This window comes from Globicephala melas, chromosome 9, assembly GCF_963455315.2.
Source record: "Globicephala melas chromosome 9, mGloMel1.2, whole genome shotgun sequence".
Lineage (NCBI taxonomy): Eukaryota > Metazoa > Chordata > Mammalia > Artiodactyla > Delphinidae > Globicephala > Globicephala melas.
Window position 1 is genome coordinate 62,539,182 of NC_083322.1, and position 22,559 is coordinate 62,561,740.

A 22,559-nucleotide genomic window follows, 5' to 3' on the forward strand; every position below is an offset into this window, starting at 1 on the left:
TATAGCAGCCTAAGCTGACTAATACAGTATGCAAACCCAGAGATGCAGGAGTAAAGGGAAGGGAAAATGAGTTAGGGAGAGAGAGAAAAAAGAAATAAGAAGAACCATTACTAAGCTGGCCACTGAATATTTTTAAGCATAACTGATTGACTATATCTTAAAAAAATTTGTGAAATATTTTTTTTAATTCCTACAGGTACACAGTAAAATAGAAAACTCAGAACTTACTATAATTCACTTAGACAATCTGGATAACTAAGGCAAATGCATAATTACATTTTCTTTTTAACGTGTGTAATGCCCCAATCTATCTAATTTTTTGGAGTATATGAAAATGGACCTTAAGACTGAACTTCTCCCAATGTATAAACTCCCTAACTAATAAAAATAAATTATATTTATATTTAATGTATTACATTTTTCAAAGTAACAAAATGTGCCCCTCTTCCAGCCACCAGAGATCTTTTCCACCTCCCCATGTGTATTTTTGGTTGTTTTTAAGATACTCCTTGAATGATGGCCTTCCCATAAATTTGGGTAGGTAAACAGATTTAAACAGCACCTTCAGCAATGATAAAAATAACTTATATGTACACATTTTCTTTCTTTATTTAAGTCCAAAATTTAATAAGCATAAACATAACCTGTTCTGTTGAACACTCTTGCTACTCAGGTTAATAGCAGTACTTATAATATTAAACATACTTGTAGCTGTCCTCTTTTTACTTCTCTAGGGAAAAAAAATAAGAATGGATTATTCAAATGATTTAAATCCCTCTGAGACCTGGGTCTTACAGCAATACCATAAATTGTGTTTTCCCTCCAAGGTTACTTGTGATGTTGGCCTTGATTTAAAAACCAAGATCCTGTGGGAAATGGCAATGATATTGAGTTCTGACAAATTGAACTGGTCTCAAGGTATTGCAGGATGACTAATAAATCTGCAACCTGATCCAGAAAATATTCTGTACAAGATATTTTTTCTTCTTGAAACATACGTGTCACCTTTAAGTGTTAATACCACTAGCTGTTTGGTTTAGTTAAACTGTGTGTTTGGGAGTGATTTCATTCTTGTAATGATCAACACCCACCTGTCTATGACAATTGCTTTGGATAAAGACACTAAGGGGTATTATTATTATTTTTTTTACATGCAGTGTAGCATTTTATGTCTAATGTCATTTACTTTAACTCTTGCGTCTCCTAGCAAGACCTGGCAAGGTACTGTTTCGTACTGTATTTTCTGTAGTTGGTCATGTCATGAAAGGGGTTTTGCATAAGACCATTCCAGTAATATGACTTAAAATTTGTCATTTTACTAGTGTACATCAAAATACATAAACACTTTTACTGATACGAGAAAGAATGAGGCGACGTGTCTAAAACAAAATATGCATTTTTAGAAATTCAATGAAGAGAGTCAAAGATGGAATTATGGTTTGAATATAAATCTCTTAACCCAGTATTTGACAAGGCTTTTTAGAGGTCTATTTTTAAATATCATTATCTGTCAGGACATTTGCATCAATTATTTCTTCTCAAAAACATTCTAAACTCATCTCAGAAATTTTACCACTTTTGTTTATTAATATATTGTTATATTTGTAGATATTGGAGATGTAAATAGCTGATTCACCAGGTCTGAAAAAGACCTTGATATCCAGCTCAGATGCCTTCCTTCTCACAAACGCCACCCTATTGCTTCATCCCACGTGAATCTCTCTTTTAGAGATTTCACCCTTTAACGACACAATTACACTTTTATTTTATTCAGTCCTAATTTCATTTTGCATCATATAAATCATTTTAAGAGTAGACAGTAAGTTCCATATATCATGTCTAATGTTTCTTTAACATCATGTTCTATCTTCTTGGGGAAGTTTTTCTTGACCACATTAATTTATATTATTTGTTTACTTCCTCAAAATCATTTAGCGTTTGATATTAGTATGATCCTTTACATGTCCCATATTATTAATATTGTAAATTTATTTTTCAGATGTGCATATTTTAGTCATACACTTCTTTTGAAAGTCAGATGAGGATAGGCTTACATGTTGAATAGAAAGAACATGTGGCTCAAAGGCTATTGAGATGACTCTACTGAATAGGTTATATTTGCTATGTGTATACTTTGATTAAAAATCGTATTGTGGGGCTTCCCTGGTGGCGCAGTGGTTGAGAGTCCGCTTGCCGATGCAGGGGACACGGGTTCATGCCCCGGTCTGGGAGGATCCCACATGCCACGGAGCGGCTGGGCCCGTGAGCCATGGCTGCTGAGCCTGCGCGTGCGGAGCCTGTGCTCCGCAACAGGAGAGGCCACAACAGTGAGGGGCCCGCGTACCGCAAAAAAAAAAAAAAAATCGTATTGTGATATAAATTATAACTATGCTACTGCTTCAAAACATTTTATCTTCTACTAAAATATTTTTCTATTAAGCTGTTGAATTCATACAATAAATTAGTCTCAAATTATAAAATTTTATGTCATGAATAATTATGATAAAATAAGAAAATATAACCCACAACTGAATCAAAGATTTTAAAATAAATCATTTTAAATTTACAAGGAAAAAAGACAAAAATAACAAATATCTAACACTAGGTGATTGGTTAAATTGGGTGTGTAGTGTGTGCTTGTGATGGGAGTACTATGAAATTACTACAAACTAAGAACATGCAATGAATTTGGAAGATTTTTATCCAAGAGCTATTAAACTAAAAAAGTAGATATTTTAAAGTAAAGAAAGGAAGAAGTAGGGGGGTAACAGTTCTCTTTTGCCTAAAACAAAGGAGTGTTCCAGGATAGGGAACTACTAGTGCTAAAACCAGGAAAGTTCCAGGCAAACTAGAATCGGTGAATCACCTTATAAGAGATCTACTTTAAATCTATGTTTGTGAATGTGATTTACTCTCACATATGTACAAACACACACAGTATTTTTATATAACCCATACATACCCTTAATATACATGTATTATATACACACAGTTACTGAGAAAGATTTAAAAAATGGATGTCTGGAAGAAAATATGCCAGAATGTATGTATATATCTGTACATACATACATGCACACATACATATACCCGAATGTAAAATCTCCATTGAAAGGTAGGTATACATGTCAACATTGCTGTGTAACAGCAGTCTCAGAATCTCAAAGGTTTATAATAAGAGAAGACATTTATTTCAGGCTCAAAAAGAGTCCAGCTGGAACTTGGCTAGATCTGGCTTGGGTTGTATGAGCATTTGTACAGGTCTGTTTTGCATGTCTCTCAGTCTAGAAACCGGGCTGAAGGAGCAGGGCCTGCATGAGGTATGACCAAGCCATGGTGGACATCAGGAATACAAGAGGGTAAACTTCTGAAAGTGTTTTCTCTGGACTGACAATTCTGCCCACATTCCAGAGGTGAAGGGAAATTCACGACCAAGCCCAAACTCAGTGGGACAGGAGGTATACTCTACTCTAAGAAGAAATGGAGTAAAAATTTTCTGAGAAGTAGTCTAATATGCCAGTGTGGGATTTTGAATAATATTTATTTTTTCAATTATATATTTTTCCAATTTTCTTAACTAAAGATGTATTACTTTAATACTCAGAAAAATACATAATTTAAAACTAACAAAAAAACCCTGAAGTCTCATTAAAAATTTCCTACTCAGCATAGTAGACAAATAGTACCTATTCTTGTCTGTACAGAAAAATGTTTTTCTATTATACTTTTATGCAAATAAAAGAGATGACTCTATATAACTTAAGGTGTGGAAAACTGATAATAAAAATTAAATGGTCCCAGAAACAGCATCTCAATTTGGAAGGAAGCTGTAATAATTTATACAGAGATGGGCAGATATATGTCCCAAGGATGTGGCTGTTTGTTGGTTTTAAGGTCCTTATTTAAGGTAAGAGACAGAGAACAGCATGGGAAGATTTTCATTCATAGCAGAGAGGAAATCTTTATTTCTTTGTCTTATGATTCTCTGGAGAAAGTATCCAGACTAACTCTGATGATTTAAACCTCTTTAGTAGCAGCAAGTATCACTGGTTTAAAGATTCATCCCTGCTTAAAAAGATGGGGTATCCTAATCCATTCCCAAGCAACTCAGCCACTATAAAGAATAATATATTTGGGGGGGACGGACGGTCATAAAAGAATTCTTATGGCACCCAAAGTGCCACTTCTACCCACCCACTCATTTGTAATTTTTAGGCAGACAATAATAAAGAATTTGGTCCTGACAGAACATTTTAGCAATTAAACATCTAATGTGTCAGGCTGCCAGCTGTAGAAATGGGCTTCTTGGCTTCCATTTTTTTAGTTACTTATAACAATTTGTTTGATTACTGAACCATAAAACAGACAAAACTAATTAAGAGATGGGATGCTAGGCCAGTAGTGCTGGTGCATATTTGTCATGACCACCACCTGTGGTGGTCTCTCCAGCTCACTTTAGCAAAGGCACTGGGATTGCCACAGCAACAGAGAGTCTAAACAGGGTGCCTGTGTGCAAGACAGAAACCTCTGCATCCACCCAGCAGACCCCCTTCTGCCTGTTTTGTGAGGTAATGCATAGAATACATGCACGGTTTATCCTTCAGGAAATCCTAAAAGGTGTTGTTCCTATTTACTTTCCAAGAATACGGAAAGAGATATTAAAAGGATAAATATCATATACAGTGAGTCTACTTTGACATATTTTTACCTATAAAAACAAAAACATTCAAGTTTGTTTTCTGGTACATGCATTCATTAATTCATCAAAAAAAGGACCAACTACAAGTCACATATTAATTTCTGTGTAAGGAATGCATTTAAAAAACTTTTTTAAACCAACAAAAGCAAAATTTACATATAACAGTGTGCCGAGTAAATTTTATGTGCATTGGCCTGAGTCTAACTGAATCACTGTGAGATAGGTCAAAAAAAAAAAAAAAAGCGGGTGTTAGTACTAAAGTTATTGCATCAGTGAAGACACAAAAGCAGTTTTTAAATGAGACAAAAGAGAAAATAAATTCAAGAGCTGGTTTTTGAAAAGATCTGTAAAATTGTTAAACTCTAGCAAGACTGATAAGGAAAAATAATACAGATGAAGCAAAATATCCATAACAATTATGAGAAGGATACTTGATTTACAGATGTTAAAGTTATAATAATATTTTGATTTACTTCACGGCATAAACATGGCAATTTTAATGAAATAGCAAAATCCTTAAACGATACAAACTGATCAGTTTTACTCAAGAAGAATTAAAATGCTAAAATAGTCAATATTTATTGAGAAAGTTGAATTTGTATTTAAAACCTTTCACCAAACAAAAACAAACAAAAAAGCACCTCAGGCTCAAATGGCTTCACAGGTAACTTCTTCCAAACATTTTAAGAAGAAAACATACCACAATCCATAAGTCCTTCCAAAAAATGGAAGGGAAAAAACAATTCCAAACTCATTGTATGAGGTCAGTAAAAACCTATGATCAAAGCACATCTAAAGAAAAGTAAAGATCAATCCTTTATTGTGTATAGCATTTTTTTTTTTTTTTTTTTTTTGGTACACAGGCCTCTCACTGTTGTGGCCTCTCCCGTTGCGGAGCACAGGCTCCGGATGCGCAGGCTCAGCGGCCATGGCTCACGGGCCCAGCCACTCCACGGCATGTGGTATCCTCCCAGACCGGGGCATGAACCCGTGTCCCCTGCATCGGCAGGTGGACTCTCAACCGCTGCGCCACCAGGGAAGCCCTAGCATATTTTTAAATTGAACGTTAGATATCATGTGAATAGTAGATACTGAGATAATTTGTGGTTATTCCTGGAAATGAGCCTGGTTCTTCTTTTGTCAGAATGTTGGTTTAAAGCAGTGGTCCCCAACCTTTTTGGCACCAGGGACTGGTTTCATGCAAGACAATTTTTCCATGGACAGTGTCGGGGGGGTGCGGGGAATGGTTCAGGTGTTAATGCGAATGTGAGTGATCGCGGGGATGGTAATGTGAACGATGGTTCAGGTGGTAAAGCGAGCTATGGGGAGAGGCAGATGAAGCTTCACTCACTGGCCAGCCGCTCACCTCCTGCTGTGCGGCCTGGTTCCTAATAGGCCGTGGACGGCTACCAGTTCGTGGCCCAGGGGCTGGGGACCCCTGGTTTAAAGCGTTGACTCATCTGGTCAGGAGTTGAGCTGAGCATGGGTTTCATGGTTGCTATTTTTATCCTTAGTGCACAACCGAATTCAACTTGCTCAAATGATTCCTTGTGTTTAGAGTGGGAGCTAAGGGACCAGAGGGTTTTTTTCAATGTTCCTGCTCCAACCTCAGTTTTCAGCCATCTTTGCCCAACTGTAACACAGACGGTCTCTCTTTAGAGGGGACTCTTGCTTCTTCTCCAGGGAACAATATTATTGCTTGTTACTGCTTACTGGGCTGCTAGACAGACAACAGGAGCTGTTCTCTTTTGCCGTGGTCCAGTATGAGTCTTAGTTTGACCCTGTACACCTGGGCTTTATGGCTTTCTCACCATTTCTACACCTCCTCCCCATGATAGCAAATCTCTATATTTTACCTGTAGTGGGTCTCTTGCGGGAGAGATTTTCCTTGTACAGTGCTGAGACTCTAATGCTATTGACATAGGATTCTGTGTAGAACTCTTCCTGCCATTTCCCCAGGGGAACAGGTTTTTTTCTACTTCCCTTCCCACAGCAATAATGGGTATCTACCTGTGCCTTGAGAGTGACAGAACTTGCTCTCCTTCCACAAACATTTTAAGGTTTTAATTTTGTATGAGAGCAGAGTCCAGGGAGGACCCTTCATGGCTTTCCTATTGTGATAGATGATTCCTTCCTGTGTGCCTGTACCATCCATGGGAGGCTTTCCCCAGTCTCCTGGACTTGCACAAGCTTTCTTGTGAGCATTCAGTGGAGGTCCATGGAAAACAGCCACCAAGTGAGTGAAAATTTCCTTGTGCCTGAGGTACCCAAGGATTCTAGGCTGTTGAACTAGCCTGCAAGCATCTTGTAACAATGATAAAATTCTAATTTCCTCTTACCTGCTGGAGCTACACTTTCTTCCCATGTATTCTGGCTCTCCTGCTCAGACTTCTCTGGCCTGGGAATTTAAACTCAGCTCTTCAATGGAAAAAAACATAATAATTTTGTATTTTATATAGTTTATTTTTCTGTTATTAGAGTAGGAGTGATGCACTCTTCCAGCTTTATATATCGTAGGTGAGAGTGGAACCCCATCATATTAGTCATATATCCTTTATTTCTCTAAACATATGAAACAAACATTTTTAATTCTAGTATATGCCATCTTTGTGGGTCTTTTTCTACAGGTAGTTCCCACCACCACACCCCGCCCCAGGATAATTTTTATTCATGGTGGTTTCATTTCTTTAGCACTTTGTTTTTTTAATTGTAAACAAGTTATTTGGAACTTAGTCTATGGGACTATTTAAATGTTTGTGTTTTGTGTTTCAGTTGCATTCCTTCTAATATAATTTGCATTACTTCTAACAGGTAACTTTTTTATTAATAAGTTATTGTTTAAGGAAATATGAACTAATTATTTTTCTTATTAACAAATCACAACCTAAAATTCAGCCAGGATTAATATCTGAACTGTGAGTTGAATTTTTTTCTTGATGTGAGAAAAAAACCATCCAAACCTGAACCAAACTGTCATCTTGTGCTTTAGCTTATATCTACAAATATCAAGCTTGAGGACTTTAAAAAAAAAATCATAGGAATGCTGTGTTTAGTGAGTGAGTCTCCTTGAGCAAGATATAAAAATATTCTTTAAACTTAAGTTGTTCTATAGCAAAAACGATTGACAACTTAGATACCCAGACCTAAAAACAAGACATTTAAGAAACTCTGATAAGATTAGTGAATATAGCCAAGGGGGAAACCATTAAATGACAGAATGTTACCTTTGGATGATTCATTTGTTAGTATGGTGGTGGATATCTGTCAAGTAAGACTGTCCATTATTCCTCGGAGCTTTGCTTTTTCTTTTCCCAAACTCTCAATTTATAACTAATGAAGAACTCTGTATTTCCCTTAGTCATGCATTCATTGGCTGAAATTAGGTGTGACTACTTTTTTTTAGGGGGGGGGCGTTGATAATGGCACATTTATTTATTTTAACATCTTTATTGGAGTATAATCACCTTACAATGTTGTGTTAGCCTCTGCTGTACAACAAAGTGAATCAGCTATATGTATACATATATCCCCATATCCCCTCCCTCTTGCATCTGCCTCCCGCCCTCCCTATCCCACACCTCTAGGAGGTCACAAAGCACTGAGCTGATCTCCCTGTGCTATGCAGCTGCTTCCCACTAGCTACCTGTTTTACATTTGGTAGTGTATATATGTCAATACTACTCTCTCACTTTGTCCCAGCTTACCCTTCCCCCTTCCTGTGTCCTCAAGTCCATTCTTTACGTCTGCGTCTTTATTCCTGTCCTGCCCCTAGGTTCATCAGAACCAGTTTTTTTTCTTTTTTTTAGATTCCATATATATGTGTTAGCATACGGTATTTGTTTTTCTCTTTCTGACTTAAGTTCACTCTGTATGACAGACTCTAGGTCCATCCACCTCACTACAAATAACTCAATTTTGTTTCTTTTTATGCTACCATATGACCCAGCAATCCCACTATTGGACATATACCCTGAGAAAACCATAACTCAAAAAGACACATGTACCACAATGTTCATTGCAGCACTATTTACAATAGCCAAGACATAGAAGCAGCCTAAGTGTCCATCGACAGATGAATGGATAAAGAAGATGTGGCACATATATACAATGGAATATTACTTGGCCATAAAAATAAACGAAATTGAGTTATTTGTAGTGAGGTGGATGGACCTAGAGTCTGTCATACAGAGTGAAGTAAGTCAGAAAGAGAAAAACAAATACCATATGCCAACACATATATATGGAATCTAAAAAGCAAAAAAAAATGGTTCTGATGAACCTAGGGGCAGGACAGGAATAAAGACGCAGACATAGAGAATGGACTTGAGGACACAGGGAGGGGGAAGTGTAAACTGTGACGAAGTGAGAGAGTAGCATTGACATATATACACTACCAAAGGTTTGACTACTTTTAATGCATAGATATATACAGATGCATTTGGTTCTTAGTCTCCGACTTTTGCAATTTTATTTAGATGCTGGACTGTTCCAGTAATTATTTCAAACTGGAAAAAAAACCCCTTCTGCTTTCTTGTTAATGATGTTCTTAGTAAACTGAAAAATGAACTAGTATTATGAGTGTTTATATGGATATTTCACATCTCTTTTACTGCAATGCTTGGTTTATTTTTAGATGAATACTACCATTTGGAATAACTTCAAAACATAATTAAGAACTGTGATAATGCTTGATCTGGTGTTCTAAACTATTCCTGACTGTCTCCTTTTCTGAGTTAGAATATACTAATGGAAGAATAGAACGTATATATACTGAATGACAGCACTTGAAAATAAGCACAAAACAGAAAAAGAAAAATAACTGACCTCTATCCAGTGAAAATAGCTTGAATTAAAATGCCAAATAATTGTGCAATAACAAGACTTGGAAATATGATTATGCAGACTGGCCTATGCCCTTAATGTTACAGAATTTTGAATGAGCAACGTGATAGACAGACTCTGTATTTAAAAATATGACAGGGGATTTAATGTCATCATCAGGCAAACAAAGAAACCGGTTAATGTAATATCTAAAGGAGGAGGTTTTCTTTAAAAATGACTCTGATTTTTAAAAAGCCCCTGAAAGGCAGAAGTAAGAAAGGCAAGTTAAGGTACTGGTGTTAATGGATAGCATGGTGTCATCTTCTTAAAGTAATTTACCCTACATAATTCAGATATATTCCTGCATACTTCATATTTTTAATATTCGCTTTGTCAGCTCTTTAGACCAAAGGAATTAAATCAGAAACACTAAACCTGTAGCAGTGTTTGGGCAGTCTCGGTACTCTCTTGTACCTGGATGTAGCCCAGAAACCATTTGTCAGATCACATTTCTTGATTTGGGATTTGGGAAATACAATCATCATAACCACATAAGTTATTTGCCTTTTCTATTTTTAAATAATATAATAAGAAGCAGTTAACACCAAATAATTTTGACACCATTTTAGTAATACAAAAAATCTTTTGAGGTTACAATGTCATTCTGAGGAAAACAGCTATTACAGTGTACATGTGCCATAGGACTGGCCAGTCGATGAAGAATTATAATTGACAGAATATAAAGTAAACAAGATGAAACTTTTTTTAGTGTTTTTAGCTATTATCTGATAGACTTAATTGTTAGAGAATTAAACAGAGCACCTCAAAACCTAATTCATGTTTATTCAGGAAATCGAAATTTGTTTTTTCAGCACAAACCAATAAAAGAGGATTAGCAGTTTTAGAAGAGAGAAGAAGCAATTTATGGAAATTATGCCAATGGATTCAATGTATTTATTGAACTTAGTGGAGTGAGAACAAAAAGTAATTTTGTTTGTTTTCACATTTGTTCTCTTTGAACACATTCTGAGGTCTTGTCCTTTCCTACTTCTGAATAAAATCTTGGTCAGATCCCATAGCATTCTCTATGATTTACAGGTATTGAAGAGTACTCTAATTTTCTAAGGTATCAAATAGTCCAGTCTAATCTAAGATATACTTATCCATGTCATTCAAAACTTCTCCACTCTCTTCACCCCTCTCTCCTCCCAACCCTACAGCATCCACAGTCAGAATCCGCCTGGGGCCTAAAGCTCAGAGTTGGGAAGGAGAGGAGGAGGTCACTTCACTCCTTTTTCCCAGCCACATGCATCCTTCACCTGATGCTACTGCAATTCTCCAGTCTGGGATTGTGTCTGAGGAGAAGGGCAGGGGAGAGTCAGATGAGAAAAATCAAGCCTTACAAGGTTCATGCAGCTGTAAACCAGTGTTGGCATCCTCTTTGGTAGGTTTCCAAACACTGTTTTTATTCATTCACAAAGTGTTCTTCCACCTCTCCCCCTTTTTTTCCCTCCCTCTTTCATTTATTCTTTTTTAAGAGACCCTTATATAATGGAATATTTCACCTCAGGTCCCTAGTTTCAGGTGAAGCCTCATCCAGGTGATGGTTTAGCACTACCTGTCAGCTCCTTATACCTAGGGATATAGTTTTATTTAAGGCTATTTTATTCAGATGATGCTCCACTATCCCTCAATACATTATTTTGTAAATTAGCAAGAAGGGTCTCTTGAGTGATTATAAGAGCTTCCAGAAATGTCACTGGGCAAGACTGTGGGTGAGTCCTGGGAAATACCACCTTCACCACAGTTAGTTGTGGGGTGTAAATGAAGTTCTGGCCAACTGGCAGGTATATGATTGGGGGAATGAGCTGCTCCATGCTTTCTGCTTTGAATTTCAGCATGGCCTGTGTCCAGCTCTCAGGATGATCAAAGCAGAACACTTCTGTGGGGTTAAATATGTGTCTTCAGCTGATCCAAGCCCAGGGCATGGAGGGGAGAGCGGGAGCTTCGTCAGCACAAGCTCCAGACATCCAAGTTCAGGGAAGAACCTGGGCCAGACTCATGGCAAGTGAAATAGACATTAGACAGGTAGAAGACACAGAGCAAGTGGTGTAAGGTGAAGGCCAGCAAAGCTGAGGTATCTCGCACAGCTGCAGACCCGGCTTTCAGTTTCTTTAATGTGTCAAGCTCAGTACCACCAAAGACCATTGTCCTTGCTGTTCTCTCTGCCGTGGAATGTTCTCTCTTCCCTTGATGGTTCCTGTGACTGGCTTGTGATCATCCTTTAAATTGCACGTCAGATGTCACCTCCTGCAAGACAACTTATCTAAAGTAGCTCCCCCCTCCACTTCTGTCACATCATCCTGTTTATTTCCTCTATAGCAGTTATAACGCCAGAAATTGTCTTATTTGTTTGGTGTTCTCTCCTTCTCTATTAGAATGCAGAGGCGTGAGGACAAAGACTGTTTCATGCATTGCTGTGTGAACAGTGCCTGGCATATAGTTGGTGCCCAATAAGTATTGATTGATTGACTGATTGATTGATTGGTTGAAATGCTTGGGGGCAATTAAACAAAATAAATAATTAAATAGCCACTATCTTGATTTTCCTGAGGCTTAAAAAATAAAAGTACAAGTTTTCTAGGCTGACAGGACCCTACTGCCATAATGGGCACGGGCTGGATTTTAACCCTAGCTTGAACCTCTATGCAGGGCACCAACTGCAGCACCAAAAACCATGACCCTTATTCTGCCTATAAACAAGGGTGTTTTGGACCCCCTTTTGAGTCCAAATCTGAATCACAGGCAACTTGTACCTTTGTCCAAACATGCTCTGAAAGAGAAACTTCCTCACTGTGCTTTATCTTTTTGTTCTCAGGCAGATCACGCAAGCCAGACTCTCCCAGGCCTCAAGATTTTTAAAACAAGTCAGATAACATTCCTTTTATTCTCTCAACTCAAGAAGATGAATGCCAATCTCTCCCCCCAAAAGGGGGCTTTTGGGTGTCTGTCTCACTTATGACATGGCTTAAAGTGAGAGAGAAACACACTACCCACCTAATGTCTAAGGATCAGTCAGGGAGGAGACAAGCAGTAGAATGCTGAATAGTCGCTCTCTCTCTTTTTTTTTTTTTTTTTTTTTTTTTTGCAGTACGCGGGCCTCTCACTGTTGTGGCCTCTCCCGTTGCGGAGCACAGGCTCCGGACGCGCAGGCTCAGCGGCCATGGCTCACGGACCCAGCCGCTCTGCATCATGTGGGATCTTCCCGGCCCGGGGTACGAACCCGCGTCCCCTGCATCGGCAGGTGGACTCTCAACCACTGTGCCACCAGGGAAGCCCTGAATACTCTCTTTTAAGAAATTCTTACTTCTAGCCGCTTCAACCTCCTCTTATATTGAGACCAGAAGAGCTGAGGTTGGTGAAGTAGGGTTGCTAGTTTCAAAGCATCATGACAAGTCCTGCTTAAAACTGGCTCCCACTCTTCATGGCTTTGGCTGAGGCTGCTATAAAACGAGAAATTACCTAAATTTGATTCCTAATTGAACCCCATCCTATTCTTAAGGTGTTTGTAATATACAGAGATTGCTGCCTTACTAAAAGTATTTGAGAGAGGACAGAAATGGGACAGGGCTGGCCAGGAAAATGATAACCCAATAAACGTTAATCAGCCAATAGGCCATATGTACAGAGGTCAGCCAATGCAAGTAAAAGCAAGTGAGAAGGATTATGGTCTGGAAGGTAGATAGAATGATTTGTACCAGTAAATAGTGTTAGGGCATCAGATTTATGTCCACTGAGTTGAGGATAGAATGCTCTCTCTAAGTCTTATAATGCTCTATTTACTGTATATACAAAAGGGTATTGTTCATAACCAAAAATGGAATCATAGTTAGAGTAAGGACTTTCATGTTAGGATCATCTCAAGTGACAAACTTAAAATTAAATAGAGACTAAATATTAAAATCACAAAAATTGTTTTACTGCTCTTGGTATTTTAGCATTCTAAAGGCATGATGTATCATTTTCCAGCCAGTCAAGAGCCACTTATTGAATGCCAGCTCTAGGCATCATGCAAAACTAGGCACTGGACGAAGAGTGTGCTAGTTTGGCCAAGGTCACATAACAGAGAGGGGAAACGTCACTGAAACATACATTGTGTGCTGAAATCACAAAAAGAAAAATATTTGAAAGCTTTATTAGCATCACTGAATTTAATATGCCTAAATGAGGAAATCATCTTGAAAATCAAAGGTAATGTATATTTTCCTGTTTTCCTAATAATTTTACAGAGTTTTAACATGCAGAGTTCCAACTAAATGTGCATTAAGTGTCATATACTTTAAATATTTCAGTATGCATTCACAAAAGCATATGTTTGAAGATGCCAGTACATATGAAAGCTCATTCAGTAGAAACTAATGGTGTCCAGCAGAGAATAAAGTAACTAATTGAATTTTGTAATGTAGCCAGTAACATGATTTTCAGAGTATGGGGTATTTGCAAATAAAGTGCCTTATTATCTATAATGTCAAGAGAGATCAGTTCAAAGAGGTCTTAAATCTTCTTTCATCAAAGTGCTTTCATTATAACTGTTAATGGAGAATAGATGTGCTCTAATGCTTTTGATGTAAACATTTTGAGTGACATTTTTCTTCTAGCTTTCTCTTTGTACCTAGCATGTAAGTTATTATCGAATTACAGTGATCATAGTGAGAAAGGAGAATATCTTGCATTATTGGTAAATTTGTAGATACTTTATGATATTGGAGGAATCTGGAGACCAAAACTCTACCCAGATTCTTTATTCCTCATATAACATTAGGCAAGTCTCTTATCTTACCCATAACAGTTTTACTTTTTATTTAACGAAAGTATCTATATCTGCATTACACTATCTGAAAAACAAACAATCAAACTAAACAAAAACTAAACAAAAAAAAGAAATCAGTTAGTACCTACTGCCTTAAATGTAGATCTTTGTGAGGATAAATTAATAGATCTTTGTGAGGATAAATTATGTAAATACATAAATTATATATATATAATATATATATATACACACACACATATATCTATATATATAAATGGCTATAGAAATTAATCACCTCCATGTCAAGAGTCTGAAATGTTTATCCTACTTGCACGCTAACAAGTTAGCCTGCCTCAGTTTCATAGATGCTGTCAGAAGACACAGGATTCATGGATTGAAAACAAAGAATAGTTTATTACTCCCAGAAGCAGCATGATCCAGAGTAGAAGCTTTTTTTTTTAACAACTCCAGCTTTCTGTGCTTCAATTCCCACTGGGAATCCTATAATTGTTACTTAATATTTGGCCTTCCAGTTCATTACAAAGATATAGTCATCTGCTTAGGAGGCTACATCATGCTTTATTTAATAGAAGGTTAGCTTGATTCATAACTTTTAAATATTTAGTCATATGGTATTGGTGCCTTTATTTGTACTCTTGCCCTGGGTGCCTCAAATCTTAGGGGAGGTTCTGCCCAAGGAATTTCGAATCTATAGGTGAACACATCTATAAACAACCAACAACAATACAAGGAAGAAGGAAATAATTCCCATAGTAGATCAATGAATCGATCAATCAACTGAAATTCTTTGGAAGCAAGAGGATAGTTCAGTTATATTACATATACACACATATATATACTCTTTATAGGTCATATACTTACATCTCTCTCTACATATATAATAGAATACATTTATATATACTGTAGATCAATCTACAATATATATTAAATTAGACACAATGTTATTGAAAGTGGGGTCTTCCTGCTCACCACTCTAAAGCCAATACTCTAAGAGGCAAGGTTGGTGGAAAGGAAAATTTGCTTTATTCTGGAAGCTGGTAACCTGGGGGCAGGGGAGGAACTTGTGCCAAAGGTCGACTCCTCCCCCACCCTCCGACAATAAGGGGGCAAGAGCTTTTAAAGGGGAGTTTCAGGGGTGTATAGATGGAAGGAGGGGGCTACATGCAGAAACAGCACAGTCAGCTCTGACAGTCATCTTGAAGTTGGTCATGAGGTAGTTTGATCAGTGTCATCTTGATTGTTTTAAGTACAGTTAGTCTTTAGTTCCAGGGTCAGTTCTTTTCCATTTCTTTGAGGCCACTTCTCAGAATTGTGGCAGCTTATGTCATGGCTACAGTCTGGTCATCACGAAGTTAACTTCTTCCACCTGGTAGGGGTTTCAGCGTCCACAAAACAGCTCAAAGGATGTGGCTCAGAATATTATCTATAGCCCTTGAGGAGGAACTAAAAGTCCTTGACTTTGTTTAACGACTAAACTATTATTATTTTGTCCTGTTTGACTGTTTTCCTTTGCTTCTGCATTTTCTTACCTCTCTGGTTAAATTTATTCTTTTACTAAAGTTTTTCTACAGACAAAAGGCAAGCAGAGGACATGGTGTGGGAAGGACCATAGGTTCCTGGTCCGTTTCAACAACACATACAAATCTTTCATTAAACGTTTATAAAAGGTATCACAATATTTCTAAAGGGTATAAGATAAAGAAACTTTTAGCTCCTTTGGTGATATACTGTTCCTTTCATGATTATTACATTCCTGATATTGAGCTAGAATAGAGTACTCTCAGGAGGTCATAAAATCAGAAGAAAGTTAAAAGTCTTGTTGTCACTACTGAATGGAAATCAGTCAGGTATATTGATAATGCATCTGAAATTATATTTAATTGATATAACATCTGATATAATTTAAACAAAAATATACCCAATGATATTTATATAAAAGTGAGGAATTCATTTCTGTGTGTTTATGTATATACACCCCTATATACAAGTTTGAGTGCTTATTACTGTCTGTGTATTTTATAAATTATTTATATTCATTTTTTTATTATTGCAAATACTGTATGAGAGGCATACTATATTTACTCCCATTTTATGGAAGAGGAAACTCAGATACAAAAGATTATATAGATTTACATGATCACGTAACTAGGAAGTAGCAGAGAAGGAGACAACTCCAGGTAACTAAGCTTATGTTGAATTGCTTCCTAACCACTGTGTGTCTTGTTTTATGCCTGCCATGCATATTCTACATTATATGCTATATTGTTATGTTTCCTTTTCTAGAAGAGATACCAGAAGGATGATATTTTGCTCTTTACTGTATATTCATTATACTCTATCAACAAACATTTTTAAATGGCTGTTGTATGCCAGTCTCTATGCTTAATCATGAGACATTTATAACCTAACAGGGAGTTTTCTATGCAAATATCATAATGCAGTGGAATGAGGTGACTGTTATAATAGGAACTGAATAACATGCAGTGGCAAAAAAAAATTGCATTCATTAGTCAGGATGGGCTAAATTATACTTCAATAATAAATAAATTCAGGCTCTGTGTCTTTAGCACAACAAAGTGTTGTTTTCACTAACATCAATGTCCAATCCCAGTTGGCAATAAGACATCTACTCAGTTTTTTTACCAAAGGTCCCAAAATATTTACATAATTATTGTGGCAAGAGAAAGCTCTTGTAATTTGTGTACAAAAATAACACACCACTTACATTTGCATTTCATTGGCCAAAGTAAGGATTATAAAGGGACATAAGCAATGGATATAGAACCATAATAAGGGTTAATAGCCCAAATAACTATCACATGGATTTAAAAGAAGAAATTGACTGTGCCTTTGAGGTCAGGGGCATACTAATAATCAACTAAAAAAAAATTGAAAATTAAATTAAGTAGACTACTTATCTATCTTATATATACTTTCCCTCTGTAGTTTTTAGGTATTCATTGGAAGAGAATGCATTTCTGTCTAGTCATTTTCTGTGATATACCAACATATATATATGTATATGTTTATGTATGTGTGTTCATATGTGTGCCATGCATGTATATATAGTTTATTTCAAGAAGATACTTAATATTCCCTGTTAAATTAGATTTATGACAAAAATATAATTTGCTCTAAAAAAGATATGTAGTTAGTGAAGTAACAAGGCAGAGACTGAATGATATTTGTTAAGGATAAGACAGAATACAATTTGAAAAAAAAAAATTTATCTTACTCTATGATAAAAAAGTGCTTGATTTATGTCCTATCCAACCACACTTGAAATCACATGCTTTGTTATTTTTATAAGGTGGGGATTGGGAGAGATTAGATAAAAGCATATACTGGTTCCTGAATGCCATGGTTTAAGTAAACCACGAACTGGATTGGATGAAAAAAACTATTCTTTATGGAGGCAAGGAAATGAGGAAGTAAATTTATGACATTGCACATATATGGTACATTCAATTGCAAAATATGTATATAGGTGTAATATTATTAAGAAATAGCTATGTTGAACTATTTTTTATTGTTGTTGTTTGAAGTAACAGAAACCAAAAACTCGAACAATGCAAATTAGGTTAAGCTACACAGACACTTCAAATGATGTTATTTTCTTTTTCTCTCTCTCTCTCTTTCAATCTCCATTATCACTAGGTTCCGTCATTCTCTCTGTTGGCTTTATGTGTCCCTTATTTTGGGGTAATGAGGGCACCGAGAAATCTAAGCTTACCTGCACCTCAGACTCAATGACCCCAGAAGGAAACATGACGCTTTCTCACCCAACGTACATATTAATCCAAGGGCCTTACAGGGCTTTTGTGTCCACAGCTGTGGCTAGAGAATCAGCATCCCCATAAACACACGTAATTGGAGAGTGTTTTTTCTCTTATAAAGGGAGGTCTTCTTATCAGAAAAAATGGAAAAGAAAGTTGGGCAAACACTAAAAGAAAACAAACATAAGCAGCAATAGCAAAAACACACAAAAAATTAGCCTCTACAAAACAGTTTCCCTCCATACACTTCTTTAAGGTCTGAAAAAAATTACCAAATATATATATATAATACATGCAAATAAATACATTACATACACACATGCATACATACATACATGCATATATAAGTCAAAACGTAAAGACATAAAGGGAAATTACATGCATTTGTATTTACTTTTGCTTTTTTTTTCATAGACTATTCATTCTACAAATGGTTCAAAAATAAGCGCTAGTAACCTAAATGCCACAGAGGCAGGAACAAATAAGTCTCTGAGATTCTGAAAAGAGAGTCAGAAAAGATTAAGCAGTTGTAGTATCAATTGGACCACAAAAATTCTCATAGAATATCAGAAGACTGGTCCAAATGAAATGGTAAATGGATCAAGTCTGCTATTCAAACTTGTATATTTATGTTTTTTTAAATATAGTTTTAAACAAGATTATGTTCTCTGATCTTGTCCCCCTGAAAATGGTTGCTATATATTCCTTTTAGCATAAGAATTCAAAAATGACTGTATTAAAAGTTTTACTATCACTCAAATTACATAAAATAAGGGAATGTGCCTGAAAGTTTCATACTGAATACTTACATTTATTACTTATCTTCACATTGTATACAACACAGCACATTTAGAAGCACTTACAGGAGAACTGGAAAATTAAAAGTTTAACTTTTCTTGTCAGAAACAAGGCTACTTAGTTATTGCTCACATTTTATCTTTTCATGTGACAAAGGACAGAGTTGGAGAGTTTTTAATGGAAATTAAACTAATTGCAAAATAGACATGAAATGTGTAAAGCTTGGAATAATTTCCCTAAAGGGAAACAACTTTTTAGCATCCACTCAAATCAAGAACTGTAGTGTTAGCTACATTAAATTTATCTTATAGTCTAGTTTTCAAGAAAATGTGTGCTTAGGAATGTATTTCATAATAATATAGCTTCTAACCTGAAATGACATTGAAAGACAAAATTTTTGATATTAGATCTTAGACCATGTCCAACTTTTGCAGAGCTTACCTAGTATAAAAAAACCAATATATTTTGATTGAATTTGTTTTACAGTCAGCTTATCTACCCTACTTTTATTTATTTATTTATTTATTTATTTATTTATTTGCGGTACGCAGGCCTCTCACTGTTGTGGCCTCTCCCGTTGCGGAGCACAGGCTCCGGACGCGCAGGCTCAGCAGCCATGGCTCACGGGCCCAGCCGCTCCCCAGCATGTGGGATCTTCCCAGACCGGGGCACGAACCCGTGTCCCCTGCATCGGCAGGTGGACTCTGAACCACTGTGCCACCAGGGAAGCCCTACCCTACTTTTATTAACAAATGTTGTCAATTTTCAAATGTTTCCTACTTATTATATCTAACAAAATCATAACACATGAGCTGTGACATCAAATCTCGTTCTACGCATAGAAAAGTAGACTGTGAGCAGCTCCTCTGTCTATGCTATATAGTTACCAGATCAGTTAATCTTACCTTTCCAAATTGGAATTATATTTGAAATACAATCTCAATAAGCCATTGCCATCAACTTCTTGAACTTTCAAATTCTCTTCTGAAAGAATAACTAGTATCTTCCCTCTTCCTTTTGATTTAATGCACAACTATACCTTCATTAACCAGTTTCAAAAAGTGAAGATTAATGGGTATTTATCCAATTAAAGTATATAAGTATTTATTTTGAATGCAGATTTAATAATGTAATAATTTCTTATAGTGACTACCATCAAGTTACTTTCATTGAATAATCTATGGTCTCGACCTAAGTTGTTATTGCCTTTCTTGTTTTTGTTGTTGTTGATGATGATGCTTTTTAAAATGAACCTTTCAGCAAATTGTGGGTATTTGAATACTGCAATGGTTTCTTTCTTATGTGTGCATACTCAGCATCTATTACAATGCCTGCTATTTAAAGGGAGTTCAGTACTTGCTCAAAAGATTTTTATCAGTGCCTTTGAAAAATATTTCATATAGGTAGCTGCATGTAGATGCTGTATATTTATATCATCAGATTTTGTAGTATATTAATTCCACAGACTGCATTTGGAAGCTAATTTCAATTATTATATTTATTTCCTAAATGATATCCTAAAGTGTAAAGTTATGAAAACTACATATTTCCAGAAATAGGAGTTTCCTTGCTTTATCTACTGGAAGATAGAAATCTGTTTTCTGATTTATTGGTGTTGTTGAGAATGGATAAGATATTTGCTTCTAACTTCTTAAGAAAAATGGCATCAAGATTTAACTGTAATTAAACCTAATTCCATTTATGACCTCCTCATAAGATACATTACAATGAAACACACAATAATTTAATAATTATATATTTAAATTTTAAAATATCAGATATATGTGTTAATCCTTGAAAAAAAGGAATTCAAATTTATTTCTATGTTCTAGTACCTTCTTATATATTATCTCATAGCAGACTTATACTTAAAAATATTAATTCAATTTTACAGTTTAGACAGTATACTTACCTTGCTTCCACTTGTTTGAAATCTGGATTTGAATTGTCATCTTTTCAGTTGTAAAATATACTTTTTCTTCACCACATAATACTGTTTCCATTTCACTATCACCTGAACAGGGGTAGGGGTGAGGAAAGTTAAAATTCATAGTGTTAAAATAATGTAAATGTTGATTTATTAGAAATGTAAAGCTAATAATAGGTCATAAAAGTTAGCATAATAATTATTGCTGAACAAATTAGAGGGGATTTACCTCTTTCTCTCACTTACTTTTTCTTTCACCTACAGAGATATTTTAATTAAGAATACTCCACGTAGGATTTATACTGCATTTGAAAAACAAAAAAAAAGTCAGGCAGGTATCTACTTCTTAAACAAGTTGCTGAATTATTTTTTTCTTTACATGTATTTTCCCAGACTTTTCTTTTACATTTCTATCAATAGTATACCAGGCATGTTTTCCTGTAGCGAATAATTTTTTGATACTTCCTCCTCTATAGAACAAAATTATTTTTAGTTATAATCATACAATGAAATGAACAATAATGGGCAGAAAAGAACCAGTGAAACTTCTTATATTTTACTTTAGATATAATTATGGCAATAAAAATAAAATAAATATTACTGTACAAAAAGGAGAAATGAATAGATTAATATTTTAATACCATAAAGCTTTTTTTTTAAAAAAAGAAAATTATACCTAAATATTGGTCTCCCACAGTAATGAGTAGCTACATTCAAGTTCCTGTTTAAGAGCCTAATTTCTGTCAGTTCCTCAAGGACTTTGTCACAACGGATAACTTTTGCATATTCCTTTCAATAAATATTTTAATCAGATTGCTTAGTCTTAGTTCATACTTTATTGAAGAATTAATTTCAAAAGTTTCTTTCACATGATGCAACAGATATACAAATAGTTAGAAATGTCATAAATATAAGTATACTTTAAAAAAAAGAATTTCTCAACAAATTCCAAGAAATTTAACACAAACATTTCAAATGGTCCATATAATAATAGAATTAAATCAATTCAAGTTCTATTTCTACACAACCGTCAGGCTATCATTGTTTATTAGAAATCTAATGTTTATATGTAAGAATACACGGTATGATCAGGCTTGAAAACACAAAATCTTCCCCAAAAACGTTCACAAGTTTTTGAAACATTACAAACTTTGAAGACAAATGTATGTAGCCAAGTCTCTATGTGTGATAGTCAACTAAATCACTAGGATTTCTTCAAATTAACTTCCTCATAGAATATAATGTTTATGAAATACAAGTAATAAAATATGCTAAAGCTTAAAATATGAAGCTTAAAAAGGTATTATTAAAACTCAACTGTAACTCAGCACATATTTAGAGGTTATACAAACAAGAGACTATTTCAAGGAGGAATAATGTATCTTTGATTGTTTAGAATCACGGTGATAGTAAAAAGCAAATTGACTTTTAGTCAGTTTTATTTTTTTTTAAGATCTCAAGAGACCACTTATCATGGCCCAGCCTTGTTTCAGGTACATCACTGGATCTTAGTGAATTCATAGTGTGATGGTGTTTGATATCACTCTAATACTTAGGAAGGAACTTAAAACAATTAATTACAAAAATTAGAATGCCAAAAGAATTTCAAGGAGCATGATAAAAAAAATTCAAACAAGTGTTTTTTTACCTTTTCTACTTTATTAGAGATAGTAATGATTTTCAAAATGTATAAGAAATTTTTAAATACAT